General features: G+C 46.3%; 1 long non-coding RNA gene across 1 annotated transcript in view; it reads left to right on the top strand.

Annotated features, from left to right (window-relative positions):
• Nucleotides 1-16,690, top strand: part of LOC115095427 — a 69,197-nt gene extending 52,507 nt beyond the window's left edge. The window contains exons 2-3 of the long non-coding RNA XR_003857772.1: nt 12,307-12,392; nt 15,651-16,690. This is a non-coding gene — a long non-coding RNA (uncharacterized LOC115095427). The remainder of the gene's footprint in view (nt 1-12,306; nt 12,393-15,650) is intronic.
• Nucleotides 16,691-17,368: the final 678 nt, after the last annotated feature.

The following is a 17,368-nucleotide window of genomic DNA, read 5'->3' on the forward strand; positions in this document are numbered from 1 at the left end:
ATGGCTCCCCCCCCAGCCTCCCCTCCTTCTGCCCGGGCTTCCTGCTACCATGGAGACCTGTGCGAGTGGCAGGACTACTGCAGGGCCTGTGAGCATGGGGAGCTCCATATTCAAAAGCATTCAGCCCACTAGCTCAGACGTTAGCCGACTAAATGAATATTTGGGCACATAGCCAGCTAAATTCCAGCCGCCTAAGAAGTTACGAGGCTAGAATTTAGCCGGCTAAGTTAGGGGTGTTCCGGGGGTGTAACTGGGAGGAGTTGAGATAGCCGGCTAAGGTAACGGGCTAACTCCAAAATTCAGAGTCAGCCGGATGACTTAGCTGGCTAAGTCTGGTCAGGTCAAACAGCTGTCCTAAAGTTAGCCGGCTATAGTTAGCCGCCTAGATTCAATACTCCGGCTGCACTATTGAATATACCTCCAAAGTTAGTCATGCAAGTTTATCCGGCTGACTTTGCTGTCCGGACTGTTTCTGAATATGGACCTCAGGATGAGTCGCAGGCCCTAAGATGACTTTTTCTTTCATTACAGAGTTGCCATTGCTGCAGGGCAGGCCCGGAGGGTTGCCTACCTTGCCTATATCGATTTTGATGCTGGGAAACATACTATGGGCCTGATTCACACATTGCACACAGCTGTGTGCCAGTCTTGTCTGGGAATTGTCTTTATTCTCTGGCAATGGACAAATGTGTAGCTAACTGGTGTGGCCTTTTCGGATCAGTTGACATCACCAGCCTCGCACAGCAGGCACAACCTCAATATGTGAATCGGGGTTCAGATGCCCAAGTTCACAACGGACTCTTGTGCGTGGAGGTTAGACAAAGAGATTCGGATTCAGCAGGAGGGTGGGCACCTTCAGCACGTGGCAAGGAGGTTGTTTCTCGAGGGACCTCCTTAATTCTCTGCTCCTTTCCTGTCCTCTTTGGAAGAGTTGATATCAGACTGTGAATCTGCTCTTCCGACTTTCAAACTGCAATTTACTTGTTATTTGAAAGAATGCTGTAAGGCTATGTGTAGTTTAGAAACTGAAAATAAAATGTGAGTTTAATTTTCATTTTTATTATATCATATTTCATCACTCCGTATACTAGGAAAGAAAATACTTCTGTGTAGGAAAAACAGGCACTTCACCACCAGGCCTTCAGTGCTTTAACACTTTCCTTTCCTTGGATCAACTTGCATGCCTGAAGTATCTAGGAAAATAGGTTCAAGCTATTTCTCTCAAGTCATTTTCACTGAGCAGAACCTTTAATGTAAGGACAATCATCTCCTACTCTATACTATTTATCTCCATAAACTTTACTAACCTCATCCTTAAGAATATCAGAAACTTTCCATCAAACATTATCTATATAAATAATGCACTTGGGGGGTCACCGGAAGTTGTCTGCCTGTTGCCGGAGAGTGGATGGATGTACGTATATGCACATGAGTATCCCTCCAGTCCCCACTATGGCAGAAGTAAGCTGACAGAAGAAGGAAGTGGGTGGTTGATAGCACTCACGCAACAGAGTTGTCTATGGGGGAAGCTGAAGGCCACATTAGGGTGTGTGTGGCTGGTGGAGTAAGCATGAGCGCTCCTCCTCTTCCTCAGAGCCTCAGGGACAGCTGTAGAGGACAGTATAGCTGGGGGGTGGGGGGGGGGGGCCTGTTCATGCGCACCCACCAGCTAATGGATCCATCTACAACAAGTGTGTGCAATAAATGGAATGATGGCTGCTGGACAACTTAGGGCAGTGGGACCATGAAGAGTGGAGAGGCAGGATGCATAGAACACGGAGACATGGGGTGGCGATGGCTTCCATATGCTGTTGAGCCACTGGACCAAAAGAAGTGCAGGAGATGGGCAGCCTGGAATGGAGAACCATGGGGTCCCAGGACAGACAGGGAAAAGGGGAAGAGTGGTTCGATCAGGTCTGGCAGGGCGAGGAGGAAGCAGGGAGGAATGAGAGTGCTGGGTTTAGACAAGGTGAGGGAAGAAGAGAGAGAGATGGGACTGTTGAGTTCAGTGTGGAAGGAAGGGAGGGATAATTTTGCTGGGTTTGGGTCAGACCGGGGCTGGAAGGGACCAAGGGATCAGAGCACTGGATTGCGTGTTGGGTGCGAAAAGGGGAAGGACAAGATGAGAGTACCTGGGTTCAGATCGGGTGGGGGAAGGGGTAGGAGGAAGGATGACCACCCTGCCAGCTATTGCACATACACTTGCAGTGAGCTCATCTAAAATAAATTAGATTTATAATTACTTGTGCAAATAATCCAGTTTTTAAATTACTTGCAAGTTTAAAAGTCTTCTGTCCATAGGTGGCAGCAAAAGCATTTCATAGGTTGTTAATGCAGGTAGACAAGAGAAAGAGTGATACAAAGACAGGTCAATGCAATAAAATGCACCTAGCCTAGCAAACAGCTTAACAAGCGGTTGAACACGCGTTTTGGACTTGCGTCCATAATCCCTGATACAATAAGGGGATCCGTGCATCCAAACAAAGGGGTAGCTAATAATGCTCATCACATGTAAATGCCATGTAGATGTGGCTATTAGCTATTACCCCGTAATGCAAAAAGTCCCATAAAACTTTACTGCTAGCAACACTTTTACTGGGTGATGAACCTTCCTGAACATTCAGACAGTGCTGTGTCACGTGCTTTGCTTATGGACTTGGCCATAGAAGCAGTCCCTATGGTTTTTTCCCCCATGTCTAAACATCAGTTCCCCAGATTGCAAAAGTCGGGGCCCTCGTGGTTGCTGTCTTTATCCAGTTCCCCTTTAACCCCTGCCTTAGAAGCAGAGAGCAATGATGGAGTTACATCAACAGAATCAAGGCTTATTGGTTAAGGGGAGTAACCACCGCACCAGCAAGTTACCCCCATGCTTATCAGTTCCCCAGACCATAAAATTTGGGGGCCCTCATTGGTTGTAGGTCTGAATTCAATTCCCCTTTTCCCCCTGCTGTTGAAGCAGAGAGCAATGATGGATTTGCATCAAACATATCAACGCTTATTGCATATCACTTATCAAGGCTTATTGCATATCACTTATCAACGCTTATTGCATATCACTTATCAACGCTTATTGCATATCACTGCACCAGCAAGTTACCCCCATGCACTCTTTTCTTCATTAGGGATCCACAGTATTTATCCCATGACCCTTTGAATTCTTTCACTGTTTTGGACTTCACCACCTCCTCTGGAAGGGCACTCCAGGCATCCATTACCCTCTGTGAAGAAGTATTTTCTGAAGCTGGTTCTGAGACATCCCCCCAGAGTTTCATTTCGTGACCCCTAGTTCTACTGATTTCTTTCCAGATTATACATATTCAGATCCTTCAGCCTCACCTCATAGGTTTTCTGATACTGATCGCACACTATTTTGGTAGCCCCTCTCTGGACTGCCTCCATCCTGTCTCTATCTCTTTTGAGATAAGGGCTCCAGAACTGAACATAGTCCTCGAGGTGAGGCCTCAACAAGGACCTGTACAAGGGCATCGTTTTCGGGTTTGTGCGGGGGGAGGGGCAAATTTATTTTTTTTAAAAACCCCAACCCTTCTAATTTATTTAATTACAACCCCCCACCCTCCCTACTCCCCCAAAACTTACCAAACGTCCCTGGTGGTCCAGCGGGGGTCCCAGGAGAGATCTCCCCCTCCCGGGCCGTCGGCTGCCACTAATCAAAATGGCGCCAGTGGCCCTTTGCCCTTATCATGTGACAGGGGCTACTGGTGCCATTGGTCGGCCCCTGTCACATGATAGGAGCAATGGATGACCCACGCCATTTTTTTAAGATTGCGCCGGTAGCCCCTGACACATGGTAAGGGCAAAGGGCCACCAGTGCCATTTTGATTAGTGGCAGCCGACGGCCCAGGAGGGGGAGATCTCTCCCGGGACCCCCGCTGGACCACCAGGGATGTTTGGTAAGTTTTTGGGGGGTCGGGAGGATGGGGGGGTTGTAATTAAGTAAATTAGAAAGGTTGGGGTGGGGTTTTTTTTTCGGTCCGTTTCTGAAAACGAACCCGAAAACGAACCGATAAAAAAATTTGTGCCCATCCCTGCTGGTTATTCCTTTCTCTATGCAGCCCAACATTCTTCTGGCTTTAGCTATCGCCTTGTCACATTGCTTCGCTATCTTCAGATCGCCAGACATTATCACCCCAAGAACCTGCTCTTGGTCCGTGCACACCAGTCTTTCACTCCTCATCACATACAGTTCTTTTGGATTACCACATCCCAGATGTATGATGTTACGCGTACCGTCCGCGGCAGACCCGCAGCACAGCCCCCTCACCTTTCTACAGTGACTCCAGCCTCTGGTTCCTCCTCACTGGCAGCGGTGGGCCGTCAGCTCCGTCCTCGGGCCTCCCCAGGTGCCTCTGGCTCTGCCACAGTCACCGGCATTCCCGGTCCTGCTTCCACTTCTCACCGGGCCTCTCCGCTTGGCCCGCGGAGAGACGCTGCTCCTCACTCTGCGCATCATTGATTCTTAAGTAGGGACCGCGGCGGGAACCTAGCCACGGCCCCTGATGATATCATCAACCTAACTATAGTATTTAAGCTCAGGCTCCGCTCCCTAGCGTTGCATTTGTAATAGGTCTCCTTGCTGGTCGAATACTCGTTGCCTCCTTGAGATTCGTCTCATCTCTGCGTTCCTGTTCCTCGTTGTTCCTGGTTCCTGTCTCTTTGTTGCTACCCTGCTTTATGCTTTGGATTGACTACACGGACTTTGACTTTGCTTTGCCTGACTTTGCCATTGATTGTCTCCAGACCCAGACCTCTGCTTCGCCTGACTACGCTACTGCCTATCTCCAGACCCAGACCTCTGCTGGAAATAGGCAGCCTACGTTGCTGCCTATTTCCAGACCCAGACCTCTGCTTTGCCTGACTACGTTGCTGCCTATCTCCAGACCCAGACCTCTGCTTCATCCGACTACGCATTTTCTGTCTTCAGACCCAGACCTCTGCTTTGCCTGACTACGTTACTGCCTATCTCCAGACCCAGACCTCTGCTTCACCTGACTACGCTACTGCCTATCTCCAGACCCAGACCTCTGCTTCACCTGACTATGTTGCTGCCTATTTCCAGACCCAGACCTCTGCTTTGCCTGACTACGTTACTGCCTATCTCCAGACCCAGACCTCTGCTTCATCCGACTACACATTGCCTATCTTCAGACCCAGACCTCTGCTTTGCCTGACTACATTACTGCCTAACTCCAGACCCAGAACTCTGCTTTGCCAGACTACGCTCTTGACTATCTCCGTGATCAGACCTCAGCCTTGCTTGCCACTGTCTTCGGATTGCCTCCAGCCCTGACTCAAGCCTACCATTGGACGCCTCTTCTGCTTACTCCCTGGACGTGGTTTCTTCAGGCTTCGATCTGCTTTTGCTCATGCGCCCCCTGTCTGCCTTTGTTCCATTGGCGCCCGAGTTTCCAGGACATTACCCAGTCCGAAGTAAGACTGTACCATCTCTCGCCTGCTGTCTCTGGGCTGAACCAACTCCTACTGCAACTACATACAGAGGCCCACCTAAATCCTGCCGGCCCCGGCACCCAAAGGCTCAACCCGCAGGGAACGAGGGTTGATTATAGGTGAAGCTCCAGTGGCCTCTGTCTATCAGCCCACTCTGCCTGCTGATGGTGGAGACCTGTAGGTCCTTACCTATGGGTTGCGTCAACCCCACTTCGGCCCAAGGGTCCACCTCCAACGCAACATGACTCTGCACTTCTTGGCATTGACTCCCATTTGCCAAATCTTCAACCACTCTTCAACCTTTCGTAAATCACTTTTCATTCTCTCCACTCCTTCAGGCACGTCCACTCTGCTGCAGATCTTGGTGTCATCCCCAAATAGACAAACTTTACATTCTATGCCTTCCGCAATGTCGCTTACAAAGATAGTGAATAGAACCTGTCCTAATACCGATCCCTATGCCAGTCCACTTAACATGTCTTTCTTCAGAGTAGGTTCCATTTACCATTACACGCTGTCTCCTATCAATTAACCAGTTTGTAATCCATGCCACCACCTTGGTGCTCACTCCCAAGCTTCTCATTTTGTTCACAAGCCTCCTGTGTGGGACCGAATCAAAAGCTTTGCTGAAATCCAAGTAGATGACATTGAGCGCTCTTCCTCGATTCAATTCTGCTTTTGAATTTGGCTGTAGAAGCAGTCCTGTGCTTTTTTCCTTATGTCTGCATATCAGTAACCCCAGACTGTAAAAGTCGGGGGCCCTTGTTGGTTGCTGTCTGAATCCAATTCCCCTTTTTTCCCCTGCCACCATCAAAGCAGAGAGAGATGTTGCAGTTGCGTCAAAAGTATCAAGACTTATAGGTTGAGGGTAGTAATCCCCGTGCTTCTGATAAGGGTAGTAACTGTGTTGCACCCATGCACTCTTTTCTTCATTTCCGTCCTCTAGCGTTTAGGGATCCACAGTTTTTATCCCATGCCTCTTTGAATTCTTTGACTGTTTTGTGTTCACCACCTCCTCTGGAAGGGCATTCAAGGCATCCATCACCCTCTCTGTGAAGAAATATTTCCTGATGTTTGTTCTGAGTCGTCCCCCCTAAAGTTTCATTTTGTGACTCCTAGTTCTATTGCTTCCTTTCCCACGGAAAAGGCTCGAAGTTTGTGCATCAATAAAATCTTACACACTATAGGTGTCTTCGGACTGTCACTCTTCATTTATTTATTTATTTATTTATTTATTTAAAAACTTTTATATACCGGTATTAGTATGCATACATCATACCAGTTTACAATGTAACTTTAAAGGTAGAAATTACAATGAACAGGGAGGGCGAACAAGGAGGAGTATACAAAGAGCAGGAGGTGGAGGAATTAAAGCAATAAATAAAAACTGCAACGGACTATTTACAGGAATATACAAGGCGTAGGCAAGATACTTGCAGAAGTCGGTGTACTTAATCAGGGTAGGCTTGTCGGAAGAGCCATGTTTTAAGTTTTTTTCTGAACTTGGCGTAACATGGCTCTAGCCTGAGAGTGGTAGGGAGGGCGTTCCATTGTTTAGGGCCTGCAATGGATAGTGCACGGTCCCTAGTAGAGGAGAGGTGGGCTTTTTTCAAAGGGGGAATGGAGAGGGTGCCTTTGTTGACAGTGCGAGTGGGTCGTTCAGTGCGTATAGGACGAAAGGGTTCATCCAACCAATTGGAATTGTGCGAGTGGATGGACTTGTGCACTATGGTTAGAATTTTGAAGAGAATTCGGGATGCGATGGGGAGCCAGTGGAGTTCTTTGAGTATTGGGGTAATGTGATCAGCTTTCCTTGAGTTGGTGATGACCCTGGCGATGGCATTCTGGAGCATTTGTAAGGGCTTGGTGGTGGAGGAGGGTAGGCCAAGGAAGAGGGCATTACAGTAGTCCAGCTTTGAGGAAAGGGTGGCTTGGACGACGGTGCGGAAGTCATGATAGTGGAGGAGGGGTCTGAGCTTCTTCAGGATGTGAAGCTTGAAGAAACCTTCTTTGAGGATGGAGTTGATCTGTTTTTTGAGATTGAGTTGTTGATCTATGATAACCCCAAGGTCTCTTACTGTGGGTTGGGGTGTTATGACGTTGAAAGCTGGATCATTGGAGATCGGTGGTTTGGGAGGGAGGTGAGGAGAGATAAGGAGCAGCTCTGTTTTGGAGGAGTTTAGAGCGAGGTGGATGTTGGTGAGGAAGTCATTGATGTTGGCAAGACATGTGTTCCAGAAGGCAAGGGCATCTGAGAGAGAGTTGTGAATGGGAATGACGATTTGAACGTCATCTGCATAGAGGTAGAATTTGAGGCCGAGGTCTGTGAGGAGCTGACATAGAGGTGTGAGATAAATGTTGAAAAGGGTGGAGGAGAGGGAGGAGCCTTGTGGGACACCTTGAGACAAGGGATAGAGTGTGGAGTTGGCGTTTCCTATCTTGACGGAGAACTTTCTGTTAGATAAGTAGGATTTAAACCATAGTAGGGCTAGGCCTGAGATGCCTATTTCGGATAGCCGGTTGATGAGGAGGTTATGGTTGATGGTATCAAAGGCAGCTGAGATGTCGAGTAGGGCGAGGAGGGTAACAGTTGCCTCGGTCCATGCCTATGAGTAAGTGGTCCGTGAGGGAGAGCAGGAGGGTTTCTGTATTGAGGTATTTACGGAAGCCGTATTGGGCTGGATGCAGAATGTTGTTGCTTTCTAGATATTCTGTAAGTTGGATGTTTACAATCTTTTCCATAATTTTGGATAGGAAGGGCAGGTTAGAGATAGGGCGGAAGTTAGCGGGGGTCTTTAGGGTCTAGTGTTGGTTTTTTTAGGAGGGGCTTGACAATAGCTTGTTTAAGAGCATCTGGGACAGAGCCTGAAGAGAGGGAGGAGTTTATGATGTCTGCGATGGGTTTGGATATAGTGTTCGGGATGGAGAGGAGGGATTTTGTGGGAATGGTGTCTGAAGGGTGGGAAGCTGGTTTAAGTTTTCTGAGAATAGATTCCACTTCTTTAGCGGAAGTCAGGTCAAGGGTTTGGAGGGTGGGTGAAGTGGGGGAAGGTTGGAGGGAGGGGGAAGGGGAGGTGGATGGAGAAGGGTGTTGAAATCTGCGGAGGATGTTGGTGATTTTTGTGAGGAAATACTGGGCGATTTCTTCGCTCTTAGTGGAGGCATCATTCTCAGGGATAGTGGGCTGAGAGGATTTGGTGAGGTTGGCAACATAATTGAAAAAGGCTTTCGGGTTGTACATGTATTGGTGGATCTTAGCTGAAAAGTAGTCTCTTTTTGTTTTGAGGGTGGTTATTCTATATTGGTGAAGGGTAGTTTTGAAACTTGAGGCGAGTTGGGGTGAGGGGGCTTTACGCCAGTTTCTCTCACGCTGCCTGAGGGTATTTTTTAGGGATCTTAGTTCAGTCGTGTACCAGGGTTGATGATTTTTTGTGGGTTGGGTAATGTTACGTCTGGAGATGGGGCATAGTTTGTCAGCAATTTCAAGAGTCATGCTGAGCCAGGATTTGATGGCAGTCTCTGGACTGGAGCAGTCAAGGCTAGTGGATGTGTTGGAAATGGCAAGAGCCAGTTCATCTCCAGAGCAGGGTTTCCTGAAGGTGAAGGTGGTGTTGTTTGAGGGAGTGGGGGTAGTAGGGAAGTTAAGGGGGAGGAGGGCTTTTATGAGGAAGTGGTCTGACCAAGGTACAGGGGAGCAGGTGGGGGGGTGGGATGGTAGGAAGCAGTGGTTGATGAATATAAGGTCAAGGGAGTGACCAGCTTGGTGCGTGGGGGAGGCAACAATTTGTCTAAGGCCTAGAGCTTGGAGTGCAGTAAGGAATGCCTCACAAGAAGGGGTAAGGGGGGTGGCATCGACATGGAGGTTGAAGTCTCCTAGTATGATGGAAGGGATTTCAATGTTTATGTTGGCAGATAAGAATTCAATTAAGGGGGAGGGGTCCCGTTCGATGGATCCAGGAGGGGCATAAATGAGACAGATTTGCAGTGAGGGGGCTTTGAAGAGGCCAATTTCTAGCTTGGAGGGTGATGTGGTGTGGGAGAGTTTGAGATTAAGGTGTTTCTTGAAGGCTAGGAGGATGCCACCTCCTCTTTTCTTGGGTCTTGGAATGGATAGGAATTCGTAGGATTGTGTAGGTAGCTGGTTCAGGAGGACAATGTCTGTTTCTTTGAGCCAGGTTTCCGTGATGGCACAGATGTCTGGCTTGGTGTCAGTGAGGAGGTCATTTAGGATGGGGGTTTTTTTGGAGAGTGATTGGGCGTTGAACAGAATGATGGAGAGGGTAGTGAGTCCAAGGAATTGGTTGAGGGGGGTAGTGAGGATAGGGAGGAGGGATTTGTAGGGGGGGGTGGGACGGGGGGATGGGAATGGGGGAGTCTGTTGTGGGGGAGGTGGATGCGGTTGATGTGTTGTGTGGTCATAGTGGGTGAGTAGGCAAAGGAGGAGGGAGGGAGAGGGAGTAGGTAAAAAGGAAACTGAGAGGATATAGGGTAGTACAAGGCAGGGATATAAGGTATCAAGGTAGTTAAACTGAGAGAAGGGCACTGAGGGAAGGGCACAAAGCTGATTAGGTAGGGTAAGAGGTGTAAATAGTGTACCATGCAGGTTATACAGCTTAGATAACATGCACAAATAACAGAATAGAGCAATTTAAGGTGTTAGGGGGAGTAGTCCAGTGGCTGGGAGGCAGGCTCATGAGCACCTGTGAGAGGTGAGATAGGCACTTTGAGGAGGTGCCCACTCACTCGGAGGTCCTGGAGCTGGATGGGTCTTGGCTGAGAGGCTGGCAAGTGAGCAGCGATACCTCAGGGTCAAAAGGGACTGCTGGGTGAGAAGGAGGTCCGTGTAGTACTTTAGGGTCTTCCAGGGTCCTTCAGGGCTGCCCGAAGGGGCGCTCAAAGGGGCAGGCCCCTTTGTCACGCTCCTTCGGCGCGTGACGCTTGACCAGGTTAGATTTTTATAGATGACTCTTTTCTGTGTCGCTCAAAAGTGATGTCATCAATATGGGTCTTAGCATCCAGCACAGAGATTTAAAAGCGGAGTCGTTAGAAGCAGGGCAGTCTTCCAGCTGGGGGAGGGGTCAACAGCCACGAGGTGGAGGAGGAGGAGAGGGTCCAATGGAGGGCTGGGTGCAGGAAACAGCTCAATCCAAGCCCTGGATCCTGGCTTGCAGAGCAGAGAAAAGAAAGGCAAGTACCTGTACGGAGATTTAAAAGCACATTCGTTAGAAGCAGGGCAGTCTTCCAGCTGGGGGAGGGGTCAACAGCCACGAGGTGGAGGAGGAGGAGAGGGTCCAATGGAGGGCTGGGTGCAGGAAACAGCTCAATCCAAGCCCTGGATCCTGGCTTGCAGAGCAGAGAAAAGAAAGGCAAGTACCTGTACGGAGATTTAAAAGCACATTCGTTAGAAGCAGGGCAGTCTTCCAGCTGGGGGAGGGGTCAACAGCCACGAGGTGGAGGAGGAGGAGAGGGTCCAATGGAGGGCTGGGTGCAGGAAACAGCTCAATCCAAGCCCTGGATCCTGGCTTGCAGAGCAGAGAAAAGAAAGGCAAGTACCTGTACGGAGATTTAAAAGCACATTCGTTAGAAGCAGGGCAGTCTTCCAGCTGGGGGAGGGGTCAACAGCCACGAGGTGGAGGAGGAGAGGGTCCAATGGAGGGCTGGGTGCAGGAAACAGCTCAATCCAAGCCCTGGATCCTGGCTTGCAGAGCAGAGAAAAGAAAGACAGAGAAAGACAGAGAAAGGCAGAGAAAGACAGAGAAAGACAGAGAAAAAAAGAAAAAAAAAAGAAAAAAAAAAGACAGAGAAAAGAAAGGCAAAGAAAGGCAGAGAAAAGGGTCGTTTACATTATCTTTGTCCCTGTAACCTACTTTATGTTGGTAAAACTACATGCCATCTGAGAACTTGTATCTATGAATATTTCAGCAGTATTTGTAGAGGTATTGAGAATGCCCCTTTAGTCCCACACTGGCTGTCTTCCAACCATGCAATTGAGGATTTGAGATTCTTTGCCATTGATACTGTTAATGCCCGCCCCGGTTGGGGTGACCAGGATAGACTGCTTTTGCATTGTGAACAACGCTGAATTTTCACCTTACAGTTTCTGTATCCATCTGGACTTATTCGGGATATTGAGTGGTCTATTTTCAGTTAATATCCTCAGTTCTCCTGTAACCTGATCGTCTATTCTTTTATGTGGGTCACATGATCTTTTGTGTTTTTTCCAACCTGTTGAACATCATGGTGAAGTGCTGTTTCTGCCTAGCAGCGCTTCATTGTTTTCTATTTCTGACTAACAGTGCTTCTGTTTTCTATTCCTGCAAATCATGTTCAGAAACCTACATATTTTCCAAAGATTAAAGTAGATGATTTGGAGATTACTCCTGGGTTTTACTGTGGATGTTTTATCTAATTTTATGCCTCAACTAAAGGTGGTGGTTGTTCATGTTTTGGGATGACTTCCTTATTTGGACTAAATCTTTTACCTAAACGAATGATTTAAAAGTACCGTTATCTTGGTACGCTAGGCCTTGAGCTGGCTCCACACAAACTGCTTGCGTCTCTCATGCAAAGCCTGTTAATAACAAATACACATTCCTTTCTCTTGTGCAAAACTGTTCCACTAATTTTCATTATTTAATTATTTAATCCAGGTTATCTTCATGGTACAGAGGGGCTTTTTTAAGTTATGGGTTTTACGGTATTTAAGATTTGTGTTGGAAATTGATGATTTTACAACTGATGCACTCATTTGTATTATCTTTACTAGATTATTGTAATCAGTTGTATATATAGGTCTACCAAAAATACATTTGTGTTCTTTACAATTACTGTTAAATACAGCTGCCTGAATGGAGACCCCCTATCCAATGAGAATTCATATAACTCCAGTACTAAGGAATCTACGTTGGCTTCCTATTGAGTATCAGGTAAACTTTAAATTACATCGCATATTTTCTGGGGTTTGTCCACAGTATTTAAAACAATTAGTGACACAGTACACACTGAAGAGAACCTTGCATTCAGGTGGTGATGTGGCGTTAGCCATACCCACCAAAATGTCAGTGAGATTAGTTTGTACTATGAATTGTGTTTTCTCTGAGGTAAGAACATAAGAACATGTGATATGCCATACTGGGTCAGACCAAAGGTCCATCAAGCCCAGCATTATGATTCCAACAGTGGCCAATAAAAGTCACAAGTATTTGGCAAGTACCCAAACATTAAATAGATCTCAAGCTACTATTACTTATTAATTAATAGCAGCTTATGGATCTTTCCTCGAGGAACTTAGCCAAACCTTTTTTAAATCCAGTTCCAACCCAGTTACACTAACTGCCATAACCAGTTAACCACATCCTCTGGCAACGGAATCCAGAGCTTAATTATGCGCTGAGATAAAAAGATTTTACTTCTATTTGTTTTAAATGAGCTACTTGCTAACTTCATGGAGTGCCTCCTAGACCTTTTATTATCTGAGAAAGTAAATAACTGATTTACATTAACCTGTTCAAGCCCTTTCATGATTTTGTAGAACTCTAACATATCCCGCCTCAGTCGTCTCTTCTCCAAACTGAACAACCCTAACTTCTTTAGCCTTTCCTCATAGGGGAGTAGGTCCATGCTCTTATCATTTTGGTCGCCCTTCTCTGCACTTTCTCCAGTGCAACTATATCTTTTTTCAGATGCGGCGACCAGAATTGCACACAGTATTCAAGGTGCGGTCTCACCATGGAGCAATACAGAGGCATTATAATATCCACCATTTTATTTTCCATTCCCTTCTTAATAATTCCTAACATTCTGTTTCCTTTGTTGATCGCCACAGCACACTGGACCTACGATTTCAATGTATTATCCACTATGACACCTAGATCTTTTTCCTGGGTGGTAGCTCCTAATATGGAACCTAACATTGTGTAACTATAGCATGGGTTATTTTTCCCTATATGCATCACCTTGCCCTTATCCACATTAAATTTCATCTGCCATTTGGAAGCCTAATCTTTCAGTGTCACAAGGTCCTCCTGCAATATATCACAATCTGCTTGAGATTTAACTACTCTATATAAGTTTGTGTCATCCGCAAATTTGAAGACCTCACTCATTGTATCCTTTTCTAGATCATTTATATATTAAAAAGCACTGGTCCAAGAATAGATCTCTGAGGAACTCCACTGTTTACATTTTCCCACTGCGAAAACAGACCATTTAATCCTTCTCTTTGTTTCCTATCTTTTAACCAGTTTGCAATCCATAAAAAGACATCGCCCTCTATCCCATGACTTTTTAGTTTTCTTAGAAGCCTCTCATGAGGGACTTTGTCGAATGCCTTCTGAAAGTCCAAATACACATCAACCGGTTCACCTTTATCCACAAGTTTATTCACCCCTTTCAAAAAAATGTAGGAGATTTGTGAGGCAAGAATTCCCTTGGGTAAATCCATGCTGGCTGTGACCCACTAAACCATGTCTATCTAAATGTTTTGTGATTTTATTCTTAATAACAATTTCCATGATTTTTGCTGGCACTGAAGTCAGGCTCACCAGTCTATAGTTTCCCGGATCACTCCTGGAGCCCTTTTTAAATATTGGGGTTACATTGGCCACCTTCCAGTCTTCAGGTACAATGGATGATTTATGATAGGTTACAAATTTATTGAATAGGTCTGAAATTTCATTTTTTAGTTCATTCAGAACCCTGGGGTGTATACCATCTGGTCCAGGTGATTTACTCCTTGTTATAGAATGCCATTCTGACTGGCCTATGCATAACCACAGATTGTGGGGTAGATTTTCAAAGGGGTACGCGCATAAGATACGCGCGTACCCCCCGAAAACCTACCCCAGACCCCCCCTGCATGCGCCAAGCCTTTTTTGCATTGGCTCAGTGGCGCGCGTAAGTCCCGGGGCTTGCAAAAAGGGGCGGTCGGGGGTGTGGCCATGGGGCGCGGTTTGGGATCGGGGGCGTGTCCGGGTGTGTGTGTGGGAGGTCCGGGGGCGTGGCCGAGTGCCCCATCACAGCGGCCTGTGTCGGGGCCTGCTGCGTCGGCACACGTAAGTTACTACTGCCCGGAGGCAGTAGTAACTTTTCCGATAAAGGTGGGGGGGGTCTAGATAGGGCTGGGGGGGTGGGTTAGGCAGGAGAAGGGAAGGGAAGGTCCGGGGGGTAGAAAGAAAGTTCCCTCTGAGGCCGCTCTGATTTCAGAGCGGCCTAGGAGGCAACAGGCAGCCCGCGCAGGGCTCGGCGCGCACAAGTTGCACAAATATGCACCCCCTTGTGTGCACCGACCCCAGATTTTATGAGATACGTGCGGCTACGCGCCGATCTTAAAAAATCCAGCGTACTTTTGTTCGCGCCTAGTGCACGAACAAAAGTACACGCGTGCGTAAATTTATAAAATCTACCCCTATGTGTGTTTTAGGAAATCTTTAAAGATGCATGTTTTAAATGAAGCTGTTAATTAATTGTTGATGATTTATTTTATTTATTTATGTATTTTTATATACCGGTGCACGTTCGGAACATCACCTCGATTTACATGTAACTATAATGCAGCAACAGGCTTTACAAGTAACACATAAGGGAAATAATATAGCAACAGGCATTACACAGTAAACACATCTGGTAACAGGAAGTGAACTAACCGATGGAATTATGTACAGAAAAGAAATGGGGGAATAGCAAAATGACGGTGAGAGGATATTGGCAAAGTAAAGAGGGGAGAATTAGGGGGGTAGTTCAGGGGGGAAAAGAACGGGAAGGAAGATTTCTAGGCTAAAATTAGGGGGGAGACATTGGCAGGGGTGGAACTTCGGAGGACGCAGGGGATGCTGTGTTTTATTGTTTGATGTTAATTGTTATCCGTCATGAACAAGAATTGGGAATATGGCAGGCTATAAGTTGATGTAAACAAACAAATATTGGTTTGTTCAGGTCACATGACCTTTTGCACCATTTTTGAGATATTTTTAACTTGTCAGCTAGCACAGATCTTGTCTGAATAATATGGTGAAGTGCTGCTCCTTTCAAACAGTTGTCCCTCATTTACCCTGGAGGTTAGCTTAGTTGCGCGTTTTCTGTTTTATTTATTTTTTCTTTAAATTGTTTTAGGTGCTGCTTGTTAGATTGTCTAACTGGTGTTTTATTTTCTATAATATTATACATTTCTCCTTTTGATTTCACAGGTTTTTCTCTCCTGAAGAAGCCGACAGGCGAAACATGGCGATGCCAGGGGACTCATTTGCTTTGAACCTCTTTGTATATTGAAAAATTTGTTTCTGTTTGATATACCTCAGAGCACCTTTTAAAACTTTAATTTAAAATTCTTACAACATAAGGTTGGATACTTCATTCTCACTCTCCTCTTGTAACCTAAAGAGTCAGCGACATGCTGCTTAATTTTTCATTTTATTCAGGACCCCTTCCGAGAACTATAGTGCGTGATTTTCCTAGTTTATACATGGACAACTTTGTGTTTAAAAAGGGTGCTGATATGTCAAGCAGACCCAAGAGAACTGGCTTTGCTAAAACTGTGAAGGCTGAAGATAAGATGGTGCCAGAATCTGGGCTTTCAGTGGAAGTAGCGGTTGCAGTTAATGATAAACTTCAAAAATTGCAGTCATTGGTGGATGAGTTGCATGAGAAGTTGGAGCAGCGTAATTCTATCATCAGAGTAATAGATTGGAAATTCTCACATCATGATGCTCATCTAGAGTCTTTAGATAATTCTTTGCTCCACCTTTGTGAAATCTGGCTCCCTGATGTGTTGGGAGGTGGGGGCTAGTGTGCAGGAGCATTCTTGTGGTGTGTGCACGTTTATTTATTTATTTATAGTTTATATTCCGCTTTTCGCACTTTTTCAGCACTTCAAAGTGGATTGCATTCAGGTACTGTAAGTAACGGGGTTATTTTCTAAAGGCTTATCGCACGCGGGGCGGAATCTTCGCTGGCAGCGATAATGTTACTAACATTGTCGTCACCAGTAGCGCGCCCAGTAGCACCACCTTTCACGGTGGCGCTATTTGGTGTGAAAGCCGTCAGCCAGCACACCGTGGCCGACAAAATCACACCGCTGTGGTGCGAAGGCTGCGGGCTTTCGCAGGCCCACCCCCCTTCACGCTGGATTCAGGCCCAAGTTTGTACCTGAGACCATGGAGGGTAAAGTGACTTGCCCAAGGTCACAAGGAGCGACAGTGGGACTTGTCTCCTGGTTCATCGCCCACTGCTCTAACCACTAGGCTACTCCTCCATTCCACTCCACATTGGCTGGGCCCAGCTATTTCCCGCTTCTGATAAAGCATGGCAAGTGATTGTGAAATTCTTAGATTTTATTGGCAAGATGAAGATTCTGATTGCCTATCGGAAAGCAAGTGGAATGGCAGTTGAGTTGTCAGAAACATTGTTAAGAAATTGAAGTCACATGGAACTGTTGAACTCGAGGCAAGTTCTGGAAGACCAAGAAAAAATCTCTGCTAGAACTGCTTCAAGACTGGTCAGATCTGTAAGACAGAATCCATAGGTCACTGCAAACGCCCTGCTGAAAGGTTCAGCTAACATTAGAGTCGCTGTTTATTGGACCACAGTACAGGATTGCTTATATAACAATATTCTGCACGGGAGCATTGTCAGAAGGAAACCGTTTCTATAACCCCAGCACAAAAGTTCTATCTAAAACGTGCAAAACATAACATTGATGAGCTTGAAACCTTTTGGAACATATCCTAAAAGGTGATGTCTCAAAATCACTGAAGAAAATGATATTTCAGCAAGAAAAAAATCCAAAACATTCTTCAAAACCAATCATGAATTACTTATAGGAAAGAAAGATGAAGGCTTTGGAATGGTCTTCACAATCCTCAGATATAAATATTATTGAAAATCTGTGGGGAGTGTGTGCAAGGCA

This window comes from Rhinatrema bivittatum, chromosome 1 (assembly GCF_901001135.1).
Source record: "Rhinatrema bivittatum chromosome 1, aRhiBiv1.1, whole genome shotgun sequence".
In the NCBI taxonomy this organism is placed as follows: domain Eukaryota; kingdom Metazoa; phylum Chordata; class Amphibia; order Gymnophiona; family Rhinatrematidae; genus Rhinatrema; species Rhinatrema bivittatum.